Consider the following 18,801-nt stretch of genomic DNA (forward strand, 5'->3'; position numbering starts at 1 on the left):
CTGTGCTTTGAAGCCATCCGTGGTAATTGCATTTCACTAAATGAGCTACATGTGTATCTCTTCCACTTGAAATTCTGCAGGCAGAAAGTCCACAGGTGGCTACAGGGAAAACAACAATACTGATATAACAGGGAGGTCTCTATTTGCATGGAAAGGTGTTGCAGTTCAAACTCTACTGGATGCAATTTCTGTCAGTAAGAAATGTTGTAATTATTAAAGCCTACATTGTTCTAATTTCAATTTGTACAAATTTATGAGCTTGTTTTATGAACATCACTAAGCTCCCATGTCTATTGCCCCAGTGTCCTTCCAGTGCTGAAGGTGTCTCTGACAGTAAATTCCCTGAGCACACAGTTCTGCTGCAGAGGTAAATGCAGCTCCCTGCACAGATTCCTAAATGTTCTGCAGAGGAAAAAAAAAAAAACCTCATTCTGCTTCTTCATCACAATTAGCAGAGAGAGGACTGAGCTGCTGCCAGTCCTGTGTTTAGGAGGTGAACACATCCTGCATCCCTGGATCAAGGATTTTCCTCTTCCCCCAGACAGGCAGCCCAGAGGCTGACACAGCCTGCAAAATTCTGTCAGCATTTAATCTGCTCTGTACTACCGTACAAAGCAGTGAAAAGCTGATAAAACACTGAGAGACAAAGAAAGGGTATGATGAGACACCTGGGCTGAACTGTGAGATGCTCACCTCTAGACCTAAATGATTTCTTCATCAGTTCATCCGTAACTGTAAATGTAAGCATTGGTTTGAAAAGCAATCTAACTAAACTGTATGGGCACAGCAAGATTAAATATTTCTGGTAATACTGAGCTGAAGACAGAATGAGATTCTACCAAATGACAAAAAAAAGCCATATCAAATAAAGAAATTAATTCCAATAGTGAATCAACGTTGAGTAACAGATTAGTGTGAGACATTAGCAAACTACAAAGTAAGGAATCTAGGAAGGGATCCAGTCTTTGGCCTAAAAATCCCAGCTGAAGCAATTATCAGATTCTGTGAGCTGCACCATTTCCATTGGAGTAACTTCACTGACACCATTATCTCATTGGTGAATCAGAGTGCCAGAGTGAGCCATAATTCCTTCTTAAAGATTAAATCCTCTGTGGGAACTCACCCTTTCTCTTTCTCACAGACTGGGCAAGTATTATTTTAAACTATCATGATCAACACATTTTAAAAACAGCATTTTCATTTCTTCATAGGTCTTTAAGACCATAGGATCTGTTTTCAGTATTCACAGAGACTTCTGCAGAAAAATGACTATGAGAGGTTAAAACCTGATACAGACAAGGCCCAAGACATTAGACTGCAAGTGCCTCAACAACAGAAATATGTATCATTCATGTACAGTGTGTTTATTTTTGTTCTGAAGGTCTTGGGTATAAAAAATCAAATAAAAATGAAATACTGTGGCAAAAATAAAAACAAACCCAGTCTCATTTATAGACTGACATAACAACTGCCTGTTCACTGTTAAACAAACTCAACTCTGTTTAGATAAATATCTTCTTTTTTTTTCCCCCTCCTGCTGTAGTTCCCAGAGTACAAAGTGTTGCCTCTTCTCATAGTGACCTTGAACATAAGCTTTCTATGGTTTTGTTTCATTGCTACTTCAGGCAGAGTGACCCCCTTGAGAAAAATAACAGAGACCTGACAGCATGTTGGTTTTATTCAGCAGTGATTAAAGGTCAGACAGCTCAAAAAAAAAGCTTACCACTGGATGCCATGCCATGCTTTCCAGTGTTACAAGATGATCCCAGACCTGATATTTTCACCTACTTTGTGTGAGACTGATTCAGAAGAAAAGAGAGAAAAGATCTGCTTTCTTTTTTAGAAGAATTACGATTCACCCTCTTTTCACAAGTACAGCACAATGTGCTTTTTTTAGGCATTTATCACATTTTTGAGAAGATTTTTTTACATCAGTGTTAGGCAACATGTTGCACAAGGGTCTCCCAATCACAAGGTTTCAGTGAAATAAATAAGGACTAAGACAAATCTTCCAGGGATCTTAAAGAGTGCTCAAGTTCAGGTGAAATTAAATGGGTTTCAGTACACAATGGTTTCCTGGAGGACTGCTCTTTGATAAGACGCCATACTCAAGTACAGTAGAAAACATTTTGAGCAAATACAAAGTTGCTATTATTATTAATCTATTAGATGAGTTGTTCAGCAGAGATTCAGAACTTATTACAATATATATTCAAGTAGAAATCCTATTTATAAAGTTGTCCTACTGAAATATTTCTGATGATAAAACAGTGGAAGGCACATGTAAATTTTAAGATCTGATGTAAATCCCCTAATCTCTCATTACTCTGGCATAGAACTGTCTTAACACAATGGCTGAATCTGATTCTGATTTGCCAGCTGCAGTTCTTTAACCTTTCAACTCACTAGACATTATCTTATTCCCTGCAATCATTCTTTTGGTGCATACAGATAAGAATTCCAGCAACTCAGACGAGCAGAATTTTACATTCATTTTGCATAGAGATGCCTGCTCCGGGAGGAAAGCTGGAAAGAATTAGATACATCTTTTTTTCTATGTTTCTTCCCTCAAAAGTTTTGTGGTACTGCTTTCTGGCTACCATTGAAGTGGCATTTAAATCTAATTCCAAAGTTATTCTATTCTCAAGAGTTCTCATTATGTGTAAAAATGCACGTAAAACGTGGGGTTGCCTTTGGATGTTGTTATGTATTAGTACAGGTTGTGTCTGGTTTTTATTTGGGAATCAACACAGAAAACTGCACCCCTTTGTGCTTCCTATTTGTGACTGATGCCTCAAGAATCACAAGAGCTTTAATCCAGCAGTTAAAACACACCTGGAACCCTTTGGAGAAGACGTTTCCAGGGGAGAAATTCCCTGTTCTCATTGAGGGAACGTTGATCCTCACAGAGAGAACACAAATGACAAATTGGGACTGGACCACCACAAAGGATAATATTTATATAAAGATCTCCTTCTTAAAAATACAGTGACCCAAATGTATGTTTTGAAAGGCTCTGCAACAGGCATCCAGTCCAAAAGAGCTTCATTCAAGATGTACACTTCTTCAATATTTCTCCTTCATCATAAACTTTTATTCTTCATAAAAGATTCATTTCCCCAGGCCCATAAACTGACTACATCTAATTCAGTGTCATTTTACAAATACTTCCATTCCTGGCATCAATCAAATGCAGCTGGTTTTCAAGCCACAAAACAACAGCTTGCTGCATTATCATGTTAAACAATATATATAAACTTATCAGGCTGGGGAAGGAATGTCTGCAAAATCAGCAACTCCTTCCATGTTGTGCCAGTGACTCACAGAGATCCATGGAAGAAATTCTCTCGGGAAAGCTGCAGTTGTGTCTTGGTGTGCCTCAACATCCTGGGTTTATTTGTCACACTTTCTGGGCAGAAGCACTCAGAATTCCCAGAATCAGGCAGAACACCTCCCAGAGCTTGCTGGGCAGACACAAATCCCACTCCCAGGCCATTGCTCCAGGGGCTGCAGTTACCTGTGTGCTGATTATTTGAAAATATTGGCAAATCTCCCCTCCAGCACCTCAGGCAAGAAGTAGAATATAACACATGCACAGTTTTGGAGTGACTGGAACAGAGGGTTTCTTGGGAAAGTCTCTTTGTCATTTTGCTATAACGTGTATTGCTCTTTTTTTCCTTTTCCTCCCTTTTTTTTCTTTTTTCTGCCAAGATGTCAAGAGAACATTACTACTGAACTTTTGTTTATTTGCTATATGCAGCTGCTGTGTTTAAAAGAAGGACTGGACAGGAGTGGAAGTTAGGCCTATTTCTAACCTGATGAAATGTGTACAAATATCTCAAGCCTACAGCCTTAAGAGAAGACTGAATTTGAAGACCAACAATAAAATATTAACCAGTTTAAGGACCGAAAAAAATTAACTTTATGAGAGCTACAGACCTCAAAAACTTCATTGTGGAATTTTCTCAGCTGCTTTTCACTCTTTCTGTGGTTCTCCACTGTATGTTCAGTACATTAAATGTTTTCTATGTGAGTTACAGAAAGGGAAGGGCTTACTCTCTTAATTAACATAACTGCACTGGAGAGTTGTGTCTCCACCTTCTCCCCAAGTTCAGCTGTGTCTCTGTACATGATAAACAGGTGCTCAACATTACCTTTTCCCAAAGTACAGCTGTTTTAACCCAAGAAGGACAAAGAGTAAAAAATGGGATGAATAAGCATGAAATCAAGAGGGTTACCTTTATCTCTAGAGCCCAACTTTCAGAAAGTGGAACAAAGCAGGAAGCCCTCCTGACAATGCTCTCATCATGACTAATTACATGCTTGATTATCATTTTGTACTTTAAGACAAAAGGCCCCAGGGGAGCAAAACAAATATAAGAAGGTCTATTATGGTTCCAATCACGGGTATGTGAATTGCAATTATGTGTATCATTAAAAACTTGAAGGTCTTGTTCAGTAAAGAAGACATTTAGTAAGAATTACCAAGTTTAGGCTTTGAGCATATCTCATATTTGTATAGGGCCATAATTTTCTACCCTGTAGGGCTTCCTCAAGTTCTCTATTTAGATGTCTGGCAGGTTCTTTCAAACTCTGGATTAGATGGCATCAGTGAGCAGTGTTCTGGGAGTGCCACTGTACTGCAGTCAGCAGGAGAGGTGAACTGGTGAACTGTCAGCCCTGGAATGAAATAATAAACAAACTTCTCCCCGTACACAAAAGAAACTTCAGTAATATTAAATAGAGTTGAAGAACTGTCAAGAATTGTTACAATCTACAGAGAGCTAATGCAGTCAGAAGCACAGAAATTGAGTAAGAAATAATGGGACATTCCCAGCTGAATGTTATGACAGAGCAGAGAAGATGTATGGGCAGGTCAACCTTTAGCAATACTGGTATTTAACCTTTTTTCCCATGAGCAGCACAGTTGTTTTGGCAGAATGAATTATTCACTCCTGGGATGTTTGGAACATGACTTATACACAGCCCTGTCCCCAGCCACACTGCAGCCACCGTCACACTGTGAGAACAATGTGAAGAGCTTTCAGGTATTCCCTGCTCCAGGCCAGACATTGATCTCTGAAATGTCAGTAAGGGAATTTGCATTAGCTGGAGTTTTGTGGCATGGGTCTTACTTTGGTGTGTTGTATTTTGTCTGCAGTGCTGTGGAGTTTTCCTTTTTTAGGGTAAAATTGTGTGGTGAAAACATGGAAAATTGTCAGCCCCACCAAGGTTTCCCAAATTGTGTTTATTATCTGTACACACCAGGTTATGACATTTTGTGGTAGCATATTCATACTGAAATTTATCTCTATTTTTTGCACATACAAAAAATTTGTGAAGAATGTAATTTATTATTTCAAGAACACCAAGATCCCCTTCCCCTTCAAGATTTTATGTTGTACAAAACTCACGATCCCCAAACACTAAAACATACATTCTTGACTCTGTAAATCTTCCCACACACAAAGGGAAAAAAAAAATCTTAAAACATGCCTGAAGTCTTTTGTCTTATAGACTACAGATAGCATGAAACAGATATTTATATGAGGATTAAAGTCAATGAAGTCTCATTTCTTATCTGGAACTGTCCAGAAGTTCGTCCCTGAAAGGATACGCTGTCTTTTAGAGGGATGACAAGAACAGACTTCTATAGCCCTGCCCACCCCCCAGCAGTTCCCCCAGTTTTACTCATCACTGTTTCCCCTCCAGCAAGCAATCCTTCCTTGCCCAGGCAAGGGGAATCCTTCACACTTCTTCATTTACAGTCTCTCCAGATGGACTGGGACTTGTAAGTTCAGTGAAGGAGGACTTAGGACAATGGAGATGCAGCTAAAAAAAAACCAATATTCTTCCTCCAGATATAAACAGGCTGCAGGTTTAAGCAAATCACCAAAGACTTTTTTCTTATCCAGGATTCTCCCTAAGTAAAAATGTCACACTCTCATGACTGTTTCCCTTTTGACCAGCAAAGTTTATTAAGAAAAGGCTTGAAATACTTATTGGATCATGACCATAAGCTATAAAACGTCCCACTGCTGTAATATTCTAAGTGCCAATTCATAACATAATCTTATATGTCAGATCACATAATTCATAAAGCAATATAACACATTCTCTTGAAGTAAATGGTTTAATGTAAATGATGATATGCATTGAACATCTCGCAGTAGGCGAACATGACAGAGCAGTGATTTATGAGTGAAAGAATATCTATTCAACATACAAAGAGCAAGATTCAGCCCCAGGCATGAAAAACACAAAGGGCCCACATTGTCTCTGGAATTTGACTAGCACTAGAAATCAATCAGGAAAATCACAGCAAACAGAGACTAGATGAGACATTTAAACATCATTAAAATCAACCCTGTAAAAACAAGGCAGGACTAGTCTCAAAAAAAAAAAAAAAAAAAAAGAAAAAAATACACAAGCATTATGGTTTCTTTGCTGAAAGGTCAGATGAAGAAATAATCCCAAGAGGAGTTTGGTCAGTGCCAGCTGAACTCCAGGCCACGGCTGCACCGTGGGAGCTGGGGGTGCTGAGCTCTTCCCTCTGCTTTTATCAAACCACCCGAGGGAAAAAGGCCAAGACTGGAGAGCTGCTGCCCCAGGTGCCCTGCTCAGTCTCCGAGCCCTTGGATCTGAACTGCCTGACAGCTGAAGCTTTGCCAGAGATGCTTACGGCTCGCACGAGGCACCGTGCCGTTTTCCCAGGTCCTGTGTAAAATCGGAATTGCCCGCAACCATTCAAATTTGATTTCAGGCGTATGCGAGCTGTTTAAATGCAGAAGCAAACTTTATAGGCAAGGGCAAGCAGAGAGCTTACTAAAAATACGTATTTTGCACTTATTTCTGTTTTATAATCCGAAAGTTTTCTTTCAGCTTTTCTTTACCTTGTCCTTAATAGTTTCCCATTCTTTACCCTTCCCACTTTATCTGGGTGGTGGAGTTCTGGCCAAAGCAATGCAAATTGTTAATGGACAGCAATTTTAAAAGTCATACAAATAAATAAAGCCTGATGTAAATTTCATATCCAGAAATACCCATGAGAAATTACCTCTTGAATGTGGTAGAAAGCTTCCCCTAAACTTCGTGACAACAAATAAACCAGGAAAAAATTAGATTAATCATTGAACTTTTTCCTCCAAAAAAGAAACCAATATCCAGTTTCTCCCAACCTCTAAGCAGGGTGGCATTCTTAATCAAGATAAATGTAGGAAAGAAAATAGAGGTTTCAGAGGCTTCAGTTGGGTTTGTAGAAAGGGATTGACAATTATTTGCATTCTGAACTTCTGGGGGAGAACTGACCATCTTTCACTTCAAAGCCACTTTCACCATCCCTGCCTGTCAAGCAGAATTAGAATTCAGAGTATTTCAAGGAATGGCTACAAATCCAAGTACAGACCCTTCTTTTAGCTCTTGTTAAACAAATCACTGCTGATCACTGGGAACCCAGGTCACATCCATCAAGCCAGGAAAGACTCTGGATTTGGAGACCAAACTGCACTGCCCAGTTCTTGGTAAACAGCTCAGGTGTATCTTATCCCACAACCCTTTGGAAAGGAAACCTGGAGCACTGGTAGGGAGGGAACAGCAGTGTGTTTGAAATCAGGAGTATATTAAAACCTATTAATGCTGGATAATTAAAATGAGAAAAATATTTTACCTTTCATTTCAACAAATTATTCCAAATTGGGGAAAAAAACCTCAAAATAAAACAGTGTAATGTTTGGACACTCAGTGCCTATTTTTTAAAAAACACTAAAAGTTACAGTCAGTGAGAACTGGTAAATAAGAAGCCCAGGCTACACTCTGTATGTATATTCTGCACTAGGACTTGTTCCAGAACAACAGCAGAATGGAGAGTTTTCCAAGAAGGGAACACTTTCCCAGATTTCAATAATGTTTTGATCAGGGCCACACTCACAGATGGAAGATCTCATTCCATGAATTACCTACTTTTGTAAAGGAACTGACTGACTCCTTACAAATATAAGAAAGGCAGCAATTACACTCCCCTGTCTCAGTGGGCTTTAATCAAAAACACGTCATTACTTCACAGAAATAATTTTGCATTATTCTTCTATGTCCAAGTAAGGTACCCTGGCATCCCTCCTGATTAAAAAGTAATAGTATTATGTTTTAAAAAGATCTCTTAGTGCAAGGTCCATCTTCCCTGACTGGAAATGCTTTTTGAGACAGTGGGCCAGAATTTCTGTTGGTCACATTCAGCCCTGCACTACTAAAGCAAAGATTTATATTAGGTGAGGCTGTGGAATCCAGGATTGACTTTAAAGGTCTTTATTAGGCATACGCAGTATTACATTGCCTTTATTCCCTTTTTACCTCCCTAATTTCTCACTTCAATATATGCAAAATGAAAGAGAAAACAAAAGGATGATCTGTGACTATTTTTTTTTTAATATGTGTGCCTCTTCTACATTGGACCCTTTCAATTCTTGCTACCAGCAGTTTACACAAGTACCCAGCTTTTCATATGGATGTAGGATTATGAATATACAGCACACAGACTCCATCAATGCCTGTCCCTGGGAAGTTCTCATCTTTACTCTTTGCCTGTTAACCAATATGAACTGGTTGTGCTTTAATCTCAAATTAAAAAGTGGAAGTAGAATTGAAATGCCCAGCCCTGTTACCCCTGAATCTGCCACTGGGACTCTCAGCACTGACATCAATCCAAAATTACCCCAGATCAGCCAAGGGTGCTGCAGTATTACAAAAACAGTGCTAATGTATCAGATGTGCTAATGAGGAGGCAAATCATCTCACATGGCTTCTCTGTTCCTCTGCAGGAACCAGAGCACACACTTAATTCTGATGTATTATTTCATCTTTGTATTGATTTCATCGTCAAGTCCCAGCCATCTGATCTATTAAACATCTGAGAGTTTTTATCTGAGGGTAAATGCTTCCAGCATAATACAGGATCTTTTTAGGTGAGTTTTGTTTTCCTTCCCCTCCTTCTGCAGCTGAACTCCTGGATAAATTATTTGGTTGGTCTCGTAGTGTCTGCCCTGTTGAACTTATTTAAATTCACCTTGCCTGAGCAATATTTCATGATGGGCTTCACTGCTGGACCCAATAAATAAACTGGGAAACAACTCCCTGTTCTTCATTCAGAGAACTGCATTAAGTCCATTGCACTTTTGTGGATAAATCATATAACGGATGCAGTAATTCCTATTAAACGACAAACAGAAGTGGAATATTTGATTTTAAGGTCTCAGAGTAAGCACAGAAGAAATCCTTAGTGAGGACCATAAGGCATGTCTTGGAAAGATATCCTTAAAAAGGATTCATTCTTCCCCCATGCATCCTCCCAAACCCAGTTCAACAGCTTCCACTGCAAAGGAGTCCACAGGAGGATAAACACCATCAGTTATTCTGCAAACCTGCACTTCAGATTGGTCAGCCTTTAAATCAAGTCCACACAGCTCATTCCCTAAGAGCAATCTGGAATAACAGAAGATGGAATTGTTTTCTGCCATTTCCCCCATCTTGAGATTGAAGTATCTGTGCGTAGAAATCTCTGCAGCCTTTCTTCAAATGATCTTTTGGGTTAAATTATATTTTAAAGCCACTGATAGCTAAATTTAATAAATGATTCAGATGCTGCAAGAGTGTGCTCTGTGATTTTAAAACAGGCCTTTGAAACTATCTGGTCTAAATTGCAGGTTTCAAAACTATCTATATTTGTAACAAGAATACAGTTTGGGTGTGTGATATATATTTTCAGTAGGGATCCTGATATTCTTTCCTGAATTAAGTCATTGATTAAATCACTTAGTTCAGCAAGTGAGATTACTTTCACTCAGTTACAAGCATTTTAGGCTCAGATATCCAGTCTTTTAGGGGTTTTTATAGTCACTAAAGAGGGACTGGCAATTTTGGATGCAGTTCATCCCATTCTAACATAAATGTTTATGAAAGATGAGATAAAGCATCTTTTGAAGTGGTTCATTCTGGATGAAATCTAACTCTGAGAAGATACCAAACTCCAGAGCACTTAAAAGATGTGATACGCTCCTATTAATTCTGCCCATTACTGCAGGTGTGGAAAGCAGGGTTAGAATAATTTGGTTTTCCTGTACTTTTGTTCTGGTGCCACAGAACCCTTTCTCTCCCCATCTCACGACTGCTTAGGGCTGAAGGGATCTTTGTTCTGCACAACTTTACAGGCTGCACTGGCACCTGACCCCTGCTGAGCCCTGCAAGGATTAAAAGCAGGACAAGATATCCCTGTTTTTATTCCATTAGCACTGATGCATCTTGTTGGGAACAGACCTTAAGCAACAAATCAAGTAATTTTAACTCTGTGTGTAATTGATTTAGTACTGAAAGGGCTACATTATGTCCCTGCAAAGAAAATACGAGCATGGAAAAGCTTCTGTGTGTCATAAACCATCTAAATATTGACTGTGAAACTCCTTAATGTAAAATTAATAATTAAGCACAGAACGGGTCACAATATATCACTGCCAGCAATTGGGTACTTAGAGATCATAAAGACTTATGGAGCTGTGTGCAAACATGGTGGCATTAAGTCACAGGCTTGCTCAAGTACATTTATACTTTATAAATGCACATATTCCTTCTATGGCAAAAAGAAAAGCATCAGTCAGTGCCAAACTGCACTTACAGAGGAGACCCAGAAAGAGATTTCCAACTTTCGAACTTCTACTTTTCCACTGGGTACTTTTCCACAACCCTCATCCTGAACACATTTCTAATTCAGGTTTTCAACTCAGGGCTTCACTGAGATGTTGTCTCTCAGGGAGAAGGTGGGTCTGGCACATGTAAGGGATGCCCTGGATGGAGAAATCCCAGCTCAGTGTCCCTCCCACCACAGCCAAACCCTTCCCCTGTCTGAAGTAAACTTTGTCTGAAGGCAAACACGACCTGGGAGCAGGCACAGCTTGTCCTGCCTTGGGCTCCCTGTTGACATTTGCCCTCACAATATCCAGTGTCGAAAATGTCAATACCAATATACCACAAAGTTCAAAGGCAATCTGTAAACACCATTTGTCAAACACACTCATTGAGTTTCCCTTCAGCCTCAGCTCTTTTATAATTTGGAGCGGAACCCTGATTAAATGTATAGAAGAATGAAAATTCCAAATGACATCAACCTTCAGGGTACAAACCCTGAGAGCTTGAGTGCATTTCTTCCATGCAAAACTTCAGTTAAATAATAAAGTAAGAAATATTTTACTTCCAAACCCCATGATTTATTTGTTTGTTTTCCCAGTAACTTATATGAAGTCCTAATTTCTAGGGATGTGAGCTGTAAATCTCCCCAGGAGTCAACAAGGTCAGCAACTGAGTCAAGAGTTTTTGTCTCTGCTAATGTCCATCCCTGCCCCTGCCACACACTTCATAATCAGATGAGATCATCAATAAATTGTTACACATGATATTCATATAAACAAAGGGTTGAGGATCACAGATTTCCCACTACAGTTATATTATAAATTCCTTGACTTTAGGCAAGACCAGTGACTTCCAAACCCCATCCCAAACTTAATATCCACTGAAGAAAAAAAAAAAAAACAAAACAAAAAAACAGCAACCAAGCAACCAAAAAACAAACCCCCCCCCACCCCAAACAAAAACCGAAAACAAGCAAAAAAAAAAATAATTCCTGAAGCTTATCAAATTTGGTATTTTTGCCTCATAATTATTTTATGCATGCTTATCTACAGCAAGCTCCCTATGACAGCCATAAATGAGCCACAATGATTTGTGTCTATGGATTACGTGTCAAGCAGGAAAAATTGTATCTTAAATCACAGATCCATGACAGATCTGGAAAGCCTAAGAGGAAAGAGGCATTCCAGTGACAGGTACCAATGTCAAGAGAAGTTATTTTGTATTTTTATAGCAATACCGGGAAGATGCATTAAATAACTGTAAACTCTTTTTATTCTGGGAGCTCACTTGGCTTTTCATCCAAACGTGCAGCTGTAAGAAGAGAAGAGTTTGTGATTTCAGTCACTTCCATGCCACCTAAGTAGTGACCCATGGACACCAATCCCAGGAGATTTCTCTCGAGATTCTCTCACGTTGTGATTTCTGTGCCTAAACAGCCACATCTGACAGTGATCTTCTTTGCACTGAATGCATCTGTTGACACAGAACAACTACAAATTAAACCAAATGGGTAATTTGCTGCAGCAAATAAAAGATGGCACATTTTACAAATTTCCCTCTTACATGGAATACCAGTATAAAAATGTAAAGAAAAAATCCAGCCGTTTAAATCCGGGCAAATATTGACTTTTAAAACTACAAAACTGGTGGCAAGTTGGTTATGTCATCAAAAGCACAGAAATGCAGGTGTCAACAACACTGTGATAAAAAGACTGAGGTGGGAGTATGATGTTTTTAAAGAAATTATTCTCTAAAGATGTCAGTAACGTGATTTTTTTCTGTATATATATTTTAATTTTTCAGCTTTCCCTGGATAATAACTTTTTATATGTATTAAAGTGTACATAAATACTAACCTCAAAGAGAATATATTTAATAATACATAATAAGATTTTATAGAGAAGCATTTATCTCTATCCAATATCAGGGATATTTTCCGTCCTTGAAGCAACCACGGATTAAGACCAAGTTTTACTTGAAACTTCTAGATGCATTCAGACCTCAAAATCTGTTTTTCCATATAAGTTTTGTATTTAACAAATTAACCACTTGTGTCTTCTGAGCCTGCCATCCTCTCAGTCCCCTGTTCCATGAAACACTGTGATCTCCTAAGCAGTATTTTATTTATTTGTCCAATATGCCAGTCACAACCCGGTTATTCTGATGTTTTGCACGCAATGGAACACAGAGCTGTTGCTGTGCTGTAACTCAGCTGCATGCATCCTACAGGAATAGGTTCACTCTGGTGTCTGGAATGCAGTCTGAGCCAGAATTCCCTCCCTTGGTTGGGAATCTGCTGGGTGCTGGGGCAGGGAATGAGAGCTTTGCTAGAGGCACTCTTCACACAGGGCTCTGTACTGAATAAAATGGGAAGTGCTGCCATTCTCTGCTTAGATTTTGTCCATAAATCTGTTCTTTCTTTTGCAGAATTAGGGGGTAGTAGAAGCTGCAGCAAAGCACCACTGAAGTTTTCATTCCAATTTGGCAATCTTAGCAGCAGTTGAGGATATCATTCAGCAGCATCCCACTTGCAGAAGGAGCGGGTTATGCTGATTTCAGAGGGGTTTAGCACATTTTCATGTAGGAAATAAACTGATGAACGTTCTGTGCTATATACCATTTGTGGAATCTCCTGTGTGTGCCACTGGAGCTCCACACACAGACATTCCCTGCTGCTTCCAAACAGTAATATCCCCACGCTCAGGAAAAAGGTTATATCCTGAATAATGCAATGTAATTGAATGCTGCTACAGCTGGCTTCCAAAAATCTTCTTTTTATCTAATGCTTTGCTCACTGATCTGCCCAGGTCTGGGCAGTGGATAAAAATGTCTGGGTGAGATACCAGGAGGGTGTTGCTCCATCAGGATTTGAGTGGAAATGTTGCAAAGGGGTCCCAGTATTCGGAATTGGAAAGAAATTAACCCAAAAAGCAGTTAAGAAGATTTTTCATTCTCTGTTTTTGTGCCTGTTCCAAAAGCAGCGAGCTCTATGTACAAATTCACAAATTGCTTTATAAATTACCCATGCTACAGATGTTTATATGCCATAATTAAAATCAACCCAGTGCCCCTCAGTTAAACATTTATGACAGATTTATTCAAAAACTAGTTAACCATTTATAAGGCACTTACATGGAAACAGAATATAAATTATGAGTTTCAATCTTCTGGGCAAACTTTACAAAGCACTTTCATTTCATCTTCTGTCCTGGTTACTGCATGTGGAGACTGTGCAATACTGGAAATAATTTCTGTCCGGTTTGGAGTTCATGATGCTGGGATAACTCTCTGAATAATAGCACAGGAGCATGACAGGCTCATAAAAGCAAATGAATGCTTTAAGAGCTGGCAGTACATTCTTAAACCTGAAATCTATTGAAATGCACTGCTCTGAAGCAAAGAGAAATATTTTAATATACGTGTAATTACAAGTGCCTGTGTATTTTTCTTTGATGTAATTTTATTTTGTATTCATGTAATGGAGTTAATTTCCATATTTCCAGGTATGTATGTATATACTTGGTATGACAGACAACAAATTTATATAGAAAATATTAATAAATACATAGCTTTAAATGAAGTTCTTTTTAATTTGTATCAGTGCAAATGCATTTCAAATTTGGTGTCTTTTCATTGACACATTCACTTGCTGAATTTTCCACATTGATTTGGCTTGACTCAAATAATTGTGGAAGAGCCCCTTATGGAATAAGAAGCTCAGCATCATCTCTTAGCTGCTGTAGCCAATGCCCTTCCCATAAATCTGAAAGTAATTAATGTAGATATAATACTCATATTGTTCACGTTTTGCTGCTTGTATCAAATGTAATCAGTGTTAATAAAAAGTTACATGTGTTCGCAACTACACCACAATTATTACAGAGGAGGAAGAAAAACATCATTTCTGCTCCTGCTCAGAAAACTGAAAAGTGACACTACAGTAAATACATCTGTTTCTCAAAGAGGTTGTCACTTTACAACTCTGATGTACAGAACTGCTTGTATTGATTCTTTCCCAGGCTTATTCAATTAGAATATTTTAAAAATATACAAACGTGTGAGGCAAACAGCTGTAAATATTTACAAAATGTAAGCTATTGATTTTTATGTTCAGAAAGCATCATAAGCAAAATTTTCTTTTAATGTTTCAGTTCTCAAATGTAGTAACAGAGAAGTAAGTACAGAAAACTAACCAGCACTGGAATTCAGAGACAAGAAAACTCTGATTTCCCCAATTTGTTTCATGTAGGCAAACATTCAAAACCTAAACAAAAGAAAATTTAAAGACTCCTCTCCGTCTGTAAGAAAACAGCCCCATTTGCATAATCTCCTACAAGTCTAATTTTCCTTTATGATATTTTGGAATGTTTTCCTGATCAGTGAATTCCCTACGGCTGTATAAAAAGTTCTCCACTCAGTAATGAAACACTTTTTTAAATGACAAAATGAGGATTTGCAGTACAAAGATCCCTGGCATCCTGCCGCAAGACAAAACTATTTAATTCCTTCCTTTAAACAGAATCCATATAATCAGTAATAGATTTATGCCTCTGGAATACAGCAAAGGAGAGCTTTCCTGAGAGGGAGATACTCATGTTTATGACAAACCACCTTAAAATGTTGTCTAGAGCAGCTGAAGCTGTGATTCCTTGGAAATCTCTGTCCTTGGTGAGACAGGCAGGAAAAATTCGAATGGGGATAAAAAAACCCCCCAAAACAACAACAAGGTGTGGGCAGCCAATTAGTTCCAACCTGAGCATCAGTGAGGGTGTAAAGCACATCTCTAGGAACTTCTGCTCTAGCTGTCCTGCTTCCCAAATCCCAGGAACTCCTGCCCTAGCTGTCCTGCTTCCCAAATCCCAGGAACTCCTGCCCTAGCTGTCATGGTTCCCAAATCACAGAAATTCCTGCTCTAACTGTCCTGCTTCCCAAAACTCTTTCCCAGCCTGTTCCTACCCGGTGTTGTGAGGTCCAGGTTTGGGATATTCCCAAAGGCTGAGCATCCCTCCTGCTGCCACGGAATGACTCCAGACATCTCCATCACCCTTCCCTCAGCCACACTGGACATCCCTTCCTGCCTGGGAGAGGTGTGGAATGGGAGAACCTGGGGTTCCAGACCTCTGTTTGGAGAACCTGGGGTTAGGGTGAAGTGAGTGACCCTTAACCCATCAAGAATCCTTGGCATGGCAACGCCACAGCTCCACAAAAGATGCAGACAAAAAATCCACCGAGGTTCTGTGCTCCAGGAGCTGCAGCATCTTCCAAAAAAAAGATCAGGGCTGAAGGGGCAGAGGCAGCCCCAGGCAGCAAGGAGAACTCCCCTGCTCATACCCTCCTCTGCTAGAGGCAGGGGGTGCTGCAGAAACGTGCCCCAGACAGGTGAAATTAAAATATGAAATTAAAATATGGAAGTACAAGCAGGGAAGCTTAGACCGTGTAAGAAAATTATTACTGGTGATTCTGAAAGGCAGAATTATTTACTTTTGCTTAATTTTCAGAGGCCGTTTCCTCACACAGAAAAGGAGCAAATGCAAAGCTCTCGGTGGTCAGTCCAAATGCGGGGTCACAGCTTTATGAACCACCACACTCTGATGTTCTGCACAGCTGCTTTGTGGTACCTTATTGTACTGCTGGAGATGTGCCTAAAATGAAAACTGTTTATTTTGCTGCTTACAGCTCATGCAGAGTGGGTAGGCAGAGGTTTCAGAAGGAAATACAGACATCAAAATAAATCAGCGCAAGGCCAACATAAAATGAAACTGTCATCATCTTCCCTGCCCTTGAATATTCTGAAAGGATATTGCTTCGGCAGGTTTCAACCTTCTTCAAATCTTAAGTAACCATGGAAATTTAAGGTCTTAAATTTAAATCCACATTAGTGAGCAAACTGGTTCTCAGGTACTGTCCACATGAATATTTCCAGGGTAGTGACACTTCTGCAGTGTACAAGTCTTTCTCTGAATGGAGAATTACTTAACAGACATTCTGACATGGGATCAAATTCTTTGAAAGGTGGGCTAGATTTTATTACACATTTTATTATACTTACATTCCTATTAATGCAGAAGAATTGTTAAATATATGTTACTACTACTGACAGCGGTAATAGTAACATGATGGGCAGATCATTATTTATTTAGTTTCCACATTTCCAATTTGTTCCATTTATTTCATAACTACACAAGCTTGAAAGAATTCTTAAAATGAATCACAGAAATGGGAGCATCAGAAAAGCAATTAGATCAAGTCTCCATCATTATTATTTCACTTTCTTGTTCTCCACATTACATATGTAGGAACATTAATGTTCCCTTTTAAAGGCAATTATAACAACCTTTTTTTTCTAATATTAAGTCTAGATTTTCCTTCCACCTCTCTACAGAATGCAGCAGTGACCATTAATATATTTATAAATGCATTTATAAATTGCCTGGGACCAGCTAGAAATGTGGCAGTCCCACAGCACCCAACAGATTGTGATTTATTCTCAGCTTCCACTTGAAACCAAGAACAATGTGTCTTTCTCTGTGTACTGGTTTGTTTTTTTATTTTCAGATCAATGATTTTCAGCTGCATTTTAATTACAAAACTGTAACACAATCTATTCTCCTTATGTATACATAACACAAAATGCTCCAAGAAATGTGTGTAAGAAATGAGGCTTGTTGTTATCAACAGAAAAGGCTGATTCAGCTTTTCTATCAAAAGCAGAAGAAATGGACTTGATTCTGAGCTCTATCAAAGTACCACTAAAGGTATGAAGATATATAATGAAGATGCAAAGTGTCTTTGCCTTTCCCTGGTCAAAGGAATGAGCAAAGCCTGTCAAAATCAACCTCCCCACATCCAGAATTCCCATCACTGCTCTTGTGGCATTCCACACCTTCTGTTCCTGCTGATGCCACTAAAACATCCCCGGCTCTGGCAGGAACAGTGGCAGCAGTTCCAGAGAGGCTTGGGGTACTCAACTCTGAACCCAAGACCAGGTAACCTCTGTGCCTTAGGTCTTCTCTATAGTAGGTGCAGGAACTGAAATTCCCATTGAATTCTGTGGGCATCACCACCAATGTTAGAGTTCGATGTCAGTGTACAACACTGAGAGAAATATTTGCCTGGCTGCTTCTCTTGGTACTCTGCCTGTTCAGCTCTTTTACCAAGACTCATTAAACAGGGAAATTTAACTGTGTCTGCATGAAAATTGTATGGGGGTATAGGGCAGAAATAAACATTTTACACATTTCAGCCGTTTTTTTTTTGTTTGTTTGTAAACTTAAAAAGAGGACCAGTACTGAGTGTTTGAGAGAGCGAATCTACATAATGCCCAACGTGAGAGATTCCTGAAGATGAAAATTGACTCCTGCTTTGTTATGTTTCCTTCTTTATCCTTGGAAAACCTGCCTGTATAATAAAACACAGAGTTTTTCTGAGGCTGATTAACTAGCTTGTTTCCAGTAAAATTACTTTCCCTTGAGAGGAACATTAAGATTTCTTTAATGCAATCTTCAGCCATTACCATTGATTATGGCTTCATTAAATATGAAAATGAGGATTTACTCTTTGCAACTGATATCATTTTCTGCATAAGTGAGTAAAGATTTTCCTCTGTGCTCTGCTCAAACAGAAGCGTGAACAAATATTTTATTTATGTACAGTTTTGAAGGAAGAAATTGCCTGTGGCAAGAACACAGCTCGCTGGAAAATACTTTGCCAACAGGATGAAAGTCTGGAGCACAAATCACTCCAACCTAGGCAGCCTCTGAGGCACCAGGAAGTTAAGTGCAATAAACATTCATCAGTGAGATAAGCTGATGAATCACAGCAATCCTTATTTGTGAATGAATCCATACATTTATTAAAAGGCCGACTGAAGACAGAAACATATTTCAAGTGTAAAGCCAACTTGGTAATAGGAATGGATCTCTGGCAGGTACAATGGCTTCATCTAAAATATACATAAAATAGCCATGATTTAAGGAAAAACAGCAGAGAAATTCGATATTAATGTGTCAATAATACTTGAAGAGCATTAAAGATATTATTTTTTTAATTATCTTTCTTGTTAAGTACTTTGTAAATGTCTAACTTAATTCTGTCTTTGGAAGAAAAAGGAAAACGGCAACCTTTAAGAAT

The 18,801-nt window shown here is 38.9% G+C and overlaps 1 protein-coding gene across 1 annotated transcript in view; it reads right to left on the bottom strand.

The window, feature by feature from the left end:
• The window catches only part of CDH13 (cadherin 13), a 329,961-nt gene that overhangs the window by 112,788 nt on the left and 198,372 nt on the right, over positions 1-18,801 (bottom strand). The gene's annotated exons all lie outside the window — the stretch shown is intronic.

The sequence above is a fragment of the Cinclus cinclus genome, chromosome 11 (genome assembly GCF_963662255.1).
Source record: "Cinclus cinclus chromosome 11, bCinCin1.1, whole genome shotgun sequence".
Classification (NCBI taxonomy): Eukaryota; Metazoa; Chordata; class Aves; order Passeriformes; family Cinclidae; genus Cinclus; species Cinclus cinclus.